The 9,876-nt window shown below is 37.4% G+C and overlaps 1 long non-coding RNA gene across 1 annotated transcript in view; it reads left to right on the forward strand.

The window, feature by feature from the left end:
* Positions 1-9,292, forward strand: part of LOC120597006 (uncharacterized) — a 21,947-nt gene extending 12,655 nt beyond the window's left edge. The window contains exons 4-5 of the long non-coding RNA XR_005651302.1: positions 7,199-7,383; positions 7,900-9,292. This is a non-coding gene — a long non-coding RNA (uncharacterized LOC120597006). The remainder of the gene's footprint in view (positions 1-7,198; positions 7,384-7,899) is intronic.
* The last annotated feature ends 584 nt before the right edge of the window (positions 9,293-9,876 follow it).

Here is a 9,876-nt window from a genome sequence, read left to right on the forward strand (position 1 = left end):
CTATAAGCTGGGGATACATTTAATAAGCTCTTCCTTTTTATAAAAAATTTTTACTTAACTCGTACAAATTATAATAGTCATAACAGGTCATGATGAATAAAAAAAAAAAAAAAATGGCTACCACACGGAATGGTAGTGAATGTTTCTTTTCCCTACCTGCCAGACCTCCAGCCCCACTGCTCAGAAAGAAGCACTATTAATAGTTCCTCAATATGTTCTCTTAGAATTTTCAGAGAAGAGAATAGAGGAAAAATTACTTTTTGTACCCCAACTTTTCTCTTCCTTCCTTCCTTCCTTCTTCCTTCCTTCCTTCTTCCTTCTTCCTTCCTTCCTTCCTTCCTTCCTTCCTTCCTTCCTTCCTTCCTTCCTTCCTTCCTTCCTTCCTTCCTTCCTTTTCCTTCCTTCTTTTTTTTTTTCCTTCCTTCCTTCCTTCCTTCCTTCCTTCCTTTTTTTTTCCTTCCTGCCTTCATTTTTCCTCCCTCCTCCTCCTCCTCCTTCCTTCCTTCGTTGTCCTTCCTTCCTTCTTCCTCCTCCCTGACTCCTCTCTCTCTCTCTCTCCTCTCTCTCAATCTTTCTTTCCAGAGCTCATAGTACTTTAAATCACCACTAAATTTTTTACTAGTCCAGTCCCATAAATATCTCAAGCTCTTCCAAATAAATTAGACAGTTAGAGAGAATAATCTCTTACTATCAGTGGCAGACATTAAATAACATTTCCCCCAGGCTTCAGTGGCTTCTCTCTATGTTTATCTGCTTTTAATCCAAGTTCCCAAGTTCATTTTGAATTTCGTAGCTGTTTTTCTCTAATCAACAAAAGGGCTTCATTTAGTGAAATTAAGTGGAGGCTTAACGGAACATTGATCCTGCAAATCCATGGAGACGGTGCGGAACTAGAATATTCATTAGCAGACACGCAGACCTGAATGTGGTGGTCTGATATCCTCGAATATCTTGCTGCTTCAAGATGCTGTGCTATTTCCCTTAAACCCTAAAATGGGAATGTACTACTCTCCCGGCCTGTCTTCCTGGCCGATTTCCGGTTCTCCCTTTAACCTTTCAATTTTTTAAACACAAACCAGAACGCACTGCTTTATCTAGGTTTGCTCTCAGACTTTCTGTGGAGGCATCCGGCCTCTGGTCTGCTTTTAGGGAAACTCACCAACTTCACCCAAGCCACAAAGGGGCTGCCACCGAGTGACAGACCCCTGCCTTCTTATTACCAATCTGGCTCTGTCTGGCTCCCTGTGAACTTGGAATCGGAGCTGCACCTGAGTCATTTCTCCACAGCCTGTGGACCCTTCTTTGTGACTTTGTAGCCAGTGACGCCGCATCTGGCTCTAGCCTGAGATATTTTAGCATTTATCATCGCGGACAGAAAACATGTGGCAGAAGGTTTCTCTCTTTTCTCAGATTTGGGTCAACTCAGAATTTTAAACTCCTGGTATGACATCATTCATAGAAATAAAACAGTAAATTTACAGAAAGAAAGGGGCATAAATAAAACCCACAGTGTGAATGAGGGTGGATGGGGAGAGCAGAATGGACTTTATTGTTAGCCTCCAGCATCCCTCCTGAACCCCAGGATTGCTCAGGACAATTCTCAGATCTTCAGGAGCAGCGGTGCCCCTAGGATGAGACTGGGGCCTGGTTGGTTTGTCTGAGATCCCATCCCCTCTGCCAGCGGTTGATTCAATGATGGGCAAGCGAGCCAATGAGATAAGGGGGAAGGTTGCCTGGGGTACCCTGAGGAAGTCTCCTCACTCTGAAAAGTAACAGGAAGAGAGGGTCTTTCTCTTCCTCCAGACATCATCATGGGAGGATACGAGGCCCAGAACTCTCGATGTTAGCCTGCGGAGAAAGTCAGCCCACAGAAGAATGCAGAGCTCGGGGAACTGGAATGGGACCCTGAGCTGGCCGTGCTCAAGCCACTGTCCAGTTCTGTGAACCAAGATGGTCCTTCATCGTTTAAGCAGTTAAGTTCAATATCTATTACTTGACACCAAAAGCATTCTAAATGATACAAAGATAGAGAAGCCAGCATCAGAGGAACAAAAACAGAATTACTACCCCATAAACTATATCTTGTCCTCTTGTGCAAAGCAACCGCTTTGAAAAAAAGGACACTGTGGCTACTTTTCAATATCCTTATGGTTTCTTTGAATTTCTAGAACATATTTGTTTTGGCTTTCTTTTTTTTCTTTATGGAATGAAGATTCAAATTGTGTGGTTTGTTTCTTTCTTTCGTTCATTCAAGTTAGAACTCTAGGACACAGCTAAATGTATAAAAATAATAGCATCCATAAGAATAGCAGTTGCATTCAAAGCATTGGACTAAATATGGGGATTGTTGTAAGAGGTATAAAGAAAGATAAATAACATGGCCCTAGACTTAGATACTCTAACTCTGATTCTATTCCCATAGAATCATGGAGAAAGAGCAATTAATGAAATTCTAACTGACAGTAGCCTTGAGTAGAGGTGACATTTGACCTGGGACTTGAAACATTTTTTTTTTTTAAGTAAAGGAACTTCAAACATGAAAAGTACAGAAAATTATATAGTTAGCACGCATATGATCAACAAACTATTTTTATAAATACTAACATGTTGCAGATTTTGCTTCAGATCCATTTTTTAACTAAATTTTTTATTTTGAGATAGCTATAGATTTACATGCAGATATAAGAAATAATACAGAGAGATCCTGTAATATTTCTTCAGTTACTCTCAATGTCAAATCCTGCAGAACTGTAATACAGTATCATAACCAGAATATTGACATCGATACAGTTAAACACAGGACATTTCTATCAAGGCAAGGATCCCTCGTGGTGCACCATCATAGCCACAGTAACATCTCTCCCACCACGCCCCTCTCCTTAAAACCTGAAAAACACTAATCTGTCCTCTATTTCTATACTTTTGTCATTTCATAAATGTCATATAAATGGAACCATACAGGATGCAACCTTTGAGATTTGGTTTTTCACTCAGTATACTTCTCTGGAGATTTATCCAAGCTGTTGTTCATGTTAGTAGTTTATTACTTTTTATTGTAGAGTCATAGCCATGGTATGGATGTACTACAGTTTGCTTAACCATTCATCCATTGAAGGACATCTGGGTTGGTCCCAGTTTAGGGCTATTATCAATAAACATTATTATTATTGCCTCGACCATTCATGTAGAAGTTTTCCTGTGAATATAAGTCCGCGTGTATTTGGGATAAATGCCTAGGACTTTGATTGCTAGGTCATAGTAGTTGAAAGTTTAATTTTTAAGGAACTGCCAAACTGTCTTCCAGAGAATTTGTACCATATTAGATTTCCACCAGTAGTGGACAAGTGATCAAATTTCTCTGCATCCTTGCTGGCATCTTGGGTTATAACTATTTTTTAGATTAGCCATTCTGCTGGCATTTAATGATATCTCATTGTGGTTTTGTTGTGTATTTCACTAATGACTAATGTTGTTAAACATCTTTTTGTATGCTTATTTGCCATTTGTATATCTTCTTTTGTGAATTGCCTCCTAATGTCTTTTGCCTATTCTCTAATTGTTTTTTTGTTTGTCTGTTTTACTGTTGAGCTTTGAGAGCTCTTTATATATTATACATACTAGTTCTTTGTCAGATACATGGTTTGCAAATACTTTCTCCCATTCTGTAGCTTGTCTTTTCATCCTCTTAACAGGGTCTTTTGCAGAGAAAAAGTTTTTAATTTTATAAAGTCCAATTTACTAATTATTCCTTTTAAGGGTTATGCTTTTGTTGTCACATTTAAGAACTCTGCCTAGCCCTAGATCCTGAAGATTTTCTCCTATGTTTGCTTTTTAAAGTTTCGTATTTTATATTATGTCCATGATGTATTTGAGGGTAATTTTTTATAAGGTTTGAGACTTAGGCTGGGGTTTCTATTTTTGCCTATGGATGGTTATCTCTATGTTCCAGCACCATTTGCTGAAAGAGCTCTATTTTCTCCATTGAGTTGCTTTACATTTTTGCCAAACATCAGTTGGGCATCAGTTTGGCATCTATGCCAAACATCAGTTGGGCATCTGTTTTTTTTTATTTTTTTTATTCTGTTCCATTAATCTATGTGCACATCCTTCCACCAACACTACACAGTCTTGATTACTGTAGCTACATAATCAGTCTTAAAACCAGGTAGACTTCTTCATCCTCCCACTTTGTTCTTCTTTCTCAAAATTGTTTTAGCTATTTTGATTCCTTTCTCTTTTCATATAAATTTTAGAATAATCTTGCCTATATCTATTTAAAAAATCATGCTGGGTTTTTTGATAGGAATTGTGTTAAAACTGTATATAAATTTTGAGAAAATTGACATTGTTATTATGCTGAGTATTCTAATCCATGCACCCAATGTGTCTCTCAGAGAAGTAATTTTTGATTTCTTTCATCAGCATTGTGTAGTTTTCTACATTTAAATCCTATACATGTTTTGTTAGATTTACACCTAAATAATTCATTTTTTAAGCTATTGTGACTGGTATTGTGTTTTTAATCTCAGTATCTACATGTTCATTGCTAGTATATAGAAATGCAATTGATTGTTGTATGTTTACCTTGTATCCTATGACCTTGCTAAACACGGTTATTAATTCTAGGAGTTTTTTTTTTTTTCTTGGGATTTCTATGTAGACAATCATATAATCTTTATGAGGACAAACTGAAATGTCTTATTTCCATTTTCATTTAGTTCAACTGAATTTTTAAATTTTCTTTGAGACTTCCTTTTTGAAATATCTAGCAGTGTACTGTTTAGTTTCCAAAAGTTTAGAGATTTTCATGTTATTTTTCCATTTTTTACTTCTAGTTTGATTCCACTGTGGCTGGAAAATACACTCTGTACGATTCTGACTCTTTTAAATTTTTTGAGGTTTGTTTTGTGGCCCAGGATATGACCTATCTTGGTATATGTTCCACTGATACTTGGAAAGAATGTGTTATGATGTTTTAGGTAGAGTGTTCTATAAATATCACTGAGATCCTCTTGATTGTTGATACTGAGTTCTATATCATGGAAGAGTTTCTCTTTAGTTCTATCATTTGTTGAGAGAGGACTATTGAAGTCTCCAACTACAACCATGGATTTGTCTATACCTTCTTTTAATTCTAACACTTTTGCTTCACATATTTTGCAGTTTTATTGTTTGGTGTGTGTACATTTAAGACGGCTATGTCTTCTTGGTGAATAGGTTCCCTTTTAAATCATTACATAATGTCCCTCTTTGACTCTGGTGATTTTCTTTGTTCTAAAGTCTAGTTAATCTGATATTGCTAGAGCTGCTCTTGCTTTCCTTTGACTAATGTTTGCATGATATGTCTTTCTTCATTCTTTTACTATCAATACCTATATCATTATATTTGAAATAAGTGTCCTGTAAGAGCATATAGTTGGGTCATGTTTCTTAATCCAATCGGCCAATCTCTGTCTTTAAAGTGTTGTATGCTAGGGCTTAAGTCTGTTATTTTGTCATTTTCTGTTTATTCTGTTTTTTGTTTCTCTTTTCTCCTTCCTTCCTTCCTTCCTTCCTTCCTTCCTTCCTTCCTTCCCTTCCTTCCTTCCCTTCCCTTCCTTCCCTTCTTTCTTTCTCTCTCTCTCTCTCTCTCTCTCTCTCTCTCTTTCTCTTTCTCTCTCTCTGCCTTCCACATGTGGGTTGCCTGAACATTTTTACAAACTATGGAAAGCTGCTTGGCAGTTTCTTAGAGTGTTAAACATGTACTAACCATACAACCCAGCAAACTCTCTTCTACATTTTTACTTAGGTGAAATAAAAATCTATGTTCACACAAAAACTTGTACGCACAAGTTTATAGCAGCATTATTTGTAATGGTCAAAAATGTAAAATAACTTGAATGTCTCTAACTTGGAATTAGATAAACAAACTGAGCCCTATCCACAAAATGTAATAAAACTCATCAATTAATAAAGAACCATTGCTACACACAGCAACTTAAACAAGTCTCCAGGCATTAGGTTGGGTGAAAAAGCCAGTCTCGAAAGCTTACTTTACATATGATTCATTTACATAACATACTGGAGAAGCCTGTAGTAACATTATAGACCAGTGGTGGCCAGGGAGTGGAGAGGTCTGGGGAACAGGGCGAGGTTTAACTATCAAGAGGTTCCACGAGGTAACTTGCATGTGTGTGATGAAACCGTTCTGTATCTTGATTGTGGTGGCAGTAACATAACTATGCATTTGTCAAAACTCAAAGAACTGTAAACCGGAAAAAGATAAATTTTACTATATGCAACTAAAAAGTAGAGAATAAGATTTACACGACTGTTTTCATACTCTACTCATTTTCTGCAGCTTTCTTATTTACTCAACGTTTTTTAATTTCCAGATCTACCCATGTCTTGAAAAAATTTCAGTAGGTACAAGAATACATTCCAAGTGGTGGGACTATTAGGAACAAAGATTCAGAATTGATATGACCTTAGATTTATTTAAGCACTCGATTCTAAAATGGAAAATGTCATTAAAAGGAGCAGGTTCCTGATTATTTCTCTGGGAAACATCACTTTGACATGGAGATTGACAGAGGTTATCTGTCACAAGCCATTGAGTCTGAACTTCAAGGCCGTTATTCTCAAAAGGTGAATTCTTCCAGGGACCTCAGCTGTATCAACATTAAGTAAAGAACAGAAGGGAAACTCTATTTTGCTTTTGTCCAGTCCTGGAAGAATCAAATTTATTTACATATATTGGAAAAACCACTAGATAAATTCTATGTCCTGTGTATCAACTAAATAGATAGGAAGTCATTTAACTACTCATAGTCACTTCTCTCTTTAATAAAAAGTTGCATTGTGCTAGATTATTTTTAAGTCTCTTCCCACCTACAAAATAGTATCTGATATTCATCAAACCTCTGAAGCACTCAATTGTCCATTCAACTGCCTGACATGTCTCAGGAAGTTTTCTAGGTACCCTAAAAACAAATGAGAAAGAGTCCCCAGTTTAGTGGGGACAATAGCACAGCCATGGTACAATGGGTTGGTTGGTCAACGCTTCGTGGTCGTGAGGGCCAACTGAAGAGCAGTTCATAGCCAAAGTTGGAGTCGCGAAGGACATTAAAGATGCGAATGCCCAATCAGCATCCAGACACAACTCCTCCCCCACCCCAAGTCACGGTTGCTTCTCTTTCTTCACTTGATTTTATTTAAGAAAGAAAAGAGAGGGCCTTGCCTCTGCTTCCACCAGTCTGCAGTGGATGTAAATGAACAGGGAGCTGCAGACTCGGTCTACTTCATGCTCTGGTGTATCTCCTCTCAAGTCTTCATTTCTTATTTAACAAAATCGAACATGAAGGCATCTGAAACTAGACGTAAAGCTGTAAAAGCTTCCCAGTGGTGAGTAAGCGTTTAGAATCGGGTCGTTTTGGTTTTTTTTAAGTGGTAACAGCCTAGCTTTGAGAAATGCGTGTAGCACATTTTCCCACACTTCTTTTAAAGAAACAACAAAATAAATAAATATTCTAGAAGACGATTTGAGAGAATGAACACAATTTCTGCCCATTAATTACCACATGATTTGAGGCCAGGAATGTTCGTTTAAAAACAGTTGACCTAGAAGGTTAAACGACAAGGGAAATCACTGTAAAAATCTAATGGTTCATTAATACAATCTCACATGTATGTGGAAAAGCATTAAAATAGTAACTATGGAATTAAAATCATATTTGTATGAAGAATATCTTTGTAAAAAGTGGAACAGGGTTTCTTTATGTGCTAGGGAAACTCAATTAATCAGAAAGCTTTTTTATTTAAGTTTAACTAGGAAAAGAGAAATAATTTTGTTTAGCCTTTTAACATTATTATTGAAACTCTTACAAAAACATATAAGTTGTCCTGACTTTCTAAGCACAGGTGAATTATCACGGTTCCATTAACCCTTGAAGACTGAGGTATCAACACATCTGCGGTAAAGGCCGACTACAGTGACACCAAGATTGAACAGCAGTATTCAGAACCTCATGTGAATCTTAGAGAAACCCTTCGGAGAAACAGATTCCGGCTGCAAAAACATCAGTTTTTCATTTCGCCAGGTGGTAGGGAGCAAACCAACAGTTTAGCAAAGGACGGCTTCTACCTCATTCACTCTGCTGGCCAATTGAGATTTTACCGTCTTCAGAGAAGAATGCTCATGAGTGTAGATGCTGAATAATATGGTAGATCTCAGGAGTAGTTCCCCGAAATACCTTTTAGTTACAAAGGGGGAAATGGTAATTTTTACAGTGGTAAAACCCAGCAGACATCCCCTTAACCAAATGGCCAAAGATAACCGTGCAGCCATGGAAATAATCAACAATCTCCTGATGGGATGTTCTGAGTGTACCTCTGCCTCACTCCTGTGGTATTCCAGCCAAAAATGCATCACCTGAATCTCGTCACGAGGAAATGGCCAGCAAACCCAAATAGTCTACAAAAGGGATAGTGTACAAAATAACCAGTCTGTATTCTTCACAAACATCAGTGTTGTGAGGAAGAAAGACTTGGAAAAGTGTTCCAGATCAGAGACTGAAATGACAAGATGACTGAACTTAAATTTTGGAGTGTTTTTGCTATAAAAGACATTGTTGTGGGTATGTGTAGAGCCAGAGGGAAGCTAGAGTATTCAGGGGGATGGTGCCATAAACTATATAAATGTCTAACCAATGTACTGTATACTTGAAACTAATAATAAAACTAAATTTAAAAGACATTGTTGGAACAATTGACAAATCTTAATAAGGTCTATAGATGAGATAATAGCATTGTTTCAGTGTTAACTGCCTGATTTTGATCACTGTCCTGTGGTCATACAAGAGAATTCATGTTTTTAGGAAACATGAACAAATATTGAAGGAATAAAAGGTCGTCATATCTGCAACTTACTCTTAGATGGGCAAGAGAGAACCATTTGCCTGATGAAAATGTCCTGTATTTTGACCATGGTGGTTATGATGGTTACACGAGTGTAGATATTTGTCCAAAGTCATCAAACTTAAATGCATAAATTTTATCATTTGGAACCATATCTCAATTTTTTTTAAAAGCTGAATTTATTAAAATGATCTTCATTTTGATGATGTATGGCTTTGCTTTGCACAGTAGCTACTCAAGTAATAAGTCACATAAACTAATTTTCTGGGTTTTGGGGGTATGGTTTCATAGTGATCAATTGGCTAATCTGATGCATGAAGTTCAACAGATCATTACTGAACTGTTACAAACTCTCTCCATTATGTCATTTTATCTCATCTATTTTAGGTAGTTTGCAACTAGGCATGTAAGTTCTCATTCAAATATCGCTTGCTTTTTAAAGAGCTGCAAATGTTTTTTTTTTTATCTAAAATATCTCTTCTTGCCAGTAAAAGATATCTCCAACATAAAACAATTCCTATATGTTATATTATATAAAAATGAAGAAAAGAAAAGAAAAAAGCATGTTGGCTGCTTCAAAGGAAATGAAAAAGTAGGACTAGGGCCATTTCTGATCACAAAATAATAGGATTTCAGTGGTTCTATGTCCCACAGGAGCTTAGCTATTAACTCAGTTTAGAAAAGGATTGCAAAATGGAGCATTTCCTGTGGCGAAGCGATTCTGATGCCTTTACACTGCATTGCCAAAGGCTTGAAGGAAGGTGAGCAGCCAGGGTCAGCAAATGCCATAGAAACTGGCTCTCAAACCTCAGAAGAGAAAGACTGTTAGTATAAGTAGAAGCAGTTCTGGCCGACCGGTGGGTCTGGGCCTGACCCACACTTGCAAGGCAGAATGCCGCTGAAGGCTGCCTCCAGATCCCAGAGCTTCATGGACAGATGAGCTGGAAATGTGGCAGCTTTTCTCCCTCTGGCTCTGCCGAA

This window comes from Pteropus medius, unplaced genomic scaffold (genome assembly GCF_902729225.1).
Source record: "Pteropus medius unplaced genomic scaffold, Ma_sr-lr_union100, whole genome shotgun sequence".
Lineage (NCBI taxonomy): Eukaryota > Metazoa > Chordata > Mammalia > Chiroptera > Pteropodidae > Pteropus > Pteropus medius.